Raw genomic sequence first — 3,199 nt, 5'->3', positions numbered from 1 at the left:
TAGTGATGGAATAGTCAGTCCTTATGAAGTATCTAAATATTATTTTACTATAATATGGATTGTTTTGACAACCATGAATTCTAATTTCAAAAGCATATACCCACTATTTATTACTAAACATCTTGAGAAGATGTATGGTGCCCAAAATAAGATAGTATGACTATCAAAGATTTTATTTAAACTAGTGGGAGTATTGGGCAATATATTTTGATCTAAACAACTTTAGAAGTTGGAATGCCATTAGGCAAATGGCTTTTGCGAGAATTGGTATTGCAAGTATTTTTGGAGATTTATTATATCACAAACAATTTATAATTGGTCTTAATATGATTAAGGTTTGTGATCTTTTTTAAAAAAAAGTTCAATATGAGTATTGAGGGCACTTAAGAGTTGGTTTGACCAATAATAAAGATATTGAGTATTTTTATTATATGCGACAAAAAAGTGCCTTTAAAACTTAAAGGTAAATTCTATCGCACCGCTATAAGACCGGCTATGCTGTATGGTACGGAGTGTTGGGCGGCTAAAGGGGAGCACGAACATAAGCTGAGTGTGGCAGAGATGAAGATGTTGAAATGGATGAGTGGTCATACGCGATTGGATAAAATAAGGAATGAAGATATAAGGGAGAGAGTTGGAGTAATACCCATTGTGGAAAAGATGGTTGAATCGCATCTCACGTGGTTTGGACATGTGAGAAGAAGACCGATAGAACATCCAGTCAGAAGGGTGGATGAGATAGAAGATGAACAAATGGCGAAAGGCAGAGGAAGACTTAAGAAGACCATCCATGAGGTGGTCAAACGAGATCTACATGTAAACGGTCTCTCTGTAGACATAATACATAACAGAGTATAATGGCGTTGTTTGATTCATGTAGCCGACCCCACTTAATGGGACAAGACTTTGTTGTTGTTGTTTTGTTTGCTCCTAACTAAAATATGTCCGACATCCTATTTTGATGCAGAAAACCTTTGATGGACATAATTTTAGATCAACTAGCTTACAACATAGATACCATCCCCCTATTTCTTAAGGTTGAGTGTGAACATTGTCTCTCTGCTCCTCTCACCCTTTTTGCAAATAGCTGTCTGTATAGGATTATCCCTTTCCTTTTGAAACATTTTCTTCTAGTTATACTAATCAAGAATCAAAATAAATCTCACTATATGATATTTACATAGTATTGATGACATGACCGTTATGTTATGGCTAATCATTCTATTTTTACTGAGCGTGATTGCAGACCTTCAGTGAACCAAAATGAAAGCTGGAAATAGTTGTGTATTACCTGTGGAAATACATGACTAAAGTAATCAGCAGCTAGATTGTTTGAAAATCTACTTGCTTAACATTATGTATTGTTACTTTTGAAATGGAGCCTCAACGGATAGTAAGCTACAGGTTTCATAATCTCTATTTAATTTTGTTTGTTTTATACATAATTGCAACCTTTTGTTCACACTCGAAAGTCAAATGGCTCTCCTGAGGATGCAACATTTGAAGTGGCTTTGAAATGCTTCTCAAATAAAACTGGCACTAAAAGCACTATTAAAAAAATTGGTCCAGATGTAATGCAGTTCCTTGTTGGTCACATGTATTCCTTTTTTGTTATTTTAGTAGGAAGGTGGTTCTGTAATAGAAGTAATGGTTTGATTCATGTTATTTAAAAGCTTTACTGTCTTCCTAACCCTCATACATGGATTGTAAGCATTTTGCATAATGTGATTGGTGAATTTGGTTATAACGAGAGAAATTTTTCGGGGTTATTGGTTCAGTTCTTGATATTCTATATGGCTATAAGGCATGATTGTTTGATTTCGCTTTTGCTCTTGCCGACTTAGGTTGTCTATTTTAAGCTGAATGTGTTTGTAGAGCCTCTACTTTGCTCTGCTTTAGAATTGTTCCTAGTCCTAGTCCTAGAAATTGATTTTGCAACTTCTAAAAATTTTTATTGGAAGTCCATGAATTAAAATATATAGAAGGCCAGATTTTTGTATTTTCAACATTTGAATTGAGAACTAATTTAGTAGTTTCATTTCATGGCAAATTAGTTAATTCATATGGTCCCTTTAAGCTGCTGGAAGCACCCCACAACTGAAGGCAAGAAGCATGAGGACCTAAAAAATTTCTTGTTCGAGGGAATTTGCTTAACTAATGTTAAGCAAAGACAATAGTGGACAAAGAATATGTACCTTGGAAACTTAATTTGAAATTGTGCTCATTGGCCTTTTCAGCTTTTCTTTACATAAAATTTATTTGTTTGGTTTTTTAAAAATTAAATCGTTATTTAATTGGAATTGATTCGTATATAATAAAATAATATATTTATATAAATATACATTTAAAAAAGTATTTTACTATTTTTAAATTATTTTACTTAAAAAAGTAATAGTTTGATTGATTTTTGAATTCTTTAACTTATTTATTATCAACTAATTTTTATCTTAAATCAAATTGATTTATTGACTAATTTTTAGTTAATCCAATTGAATATGGATAGTTCAATTCGATTATCAGAATCATGATTATTTCCTAAATTTCTTTTACAAAAGTATGTCTAACTTTTATAATTGTTCAACTAAAAACTATATACACACTAAAAATTATATATATATATATGTGTATACAAAAAAATTATTAGAGATATAATGAAACTAGCACGTTAGGTAGAGTTTTGGTGAGTTTAAGAATTAGACTAATTAAATTTGATCAGCTCGAGTTAGATTGAGTTATTATATTTTTTGTGACTAAATTTAAACCGATTAAATTTAAGTTGGAATAGATTGGATATTTAGAATTAAATTAGTATGCAAAAATTAAAAAATGTGAAAAAATATTGCATAACACAAAAAAAATTATGCTGAAAAGTAAAAAATTAATGACTAAGATGAGATTAAAATTAGTAAAATTTAAATTATATAAATATTATAGTTTTTTTAATATAATATGTTAGGTAATTTGTTCATCGGGTCGGTTCAGGTTGATTCCCTAGATTTGATTTCCGAACAAAATAAGGTTGAGTATAATCGAATTTTACTCGATTATCCGTCAGGTATAATGCTCAATATAAAATCGGATTTGGTTAGATTTAATCAGATAATCGAATTATTTGTATCTGCTTAATTAGATAATCAAGTTATCCGTACTTATTTACACTCTTATAAAAAATTAACTACTATATATTTGTGTATAGATA

At 30.3% G+C, this 3,199-nt stretch overlaps 1 long non-coding RNA gene across 1 annotated transcript; it reads left to right on the top strand.

Annotated features, from left to right (window-relative positions):
* LOC110263124 lies at positions 628-1,777 on the top strand. Its single transcript, XR_002348213.1, has 2 exons — positions 628-1,037; positions 1,247-1,777. It is a non-coding gene; the product is annotated as an uncharacterized LOC110263124 (long non-coding RNA).

The sequence above is a fragment of the Arachis ipaensis genome, chromosome B06 (assembly GCF_000816755.2).
Source record: "Arachis ipaensis cultivar K30076 chromosome B06, Araip1.1, whole genome shotgun sequence".
NCBI lineage: Eukaryota > Viridiplantae > Streptophyta > Magnoliopsida > Fabales > Fabaceae > Arachis > Arachis ipaensis.
Note: the sequence above shows the minus strand (reverse complement) of the source record. Positions and strands in the feature narration are given on the sequence as shown.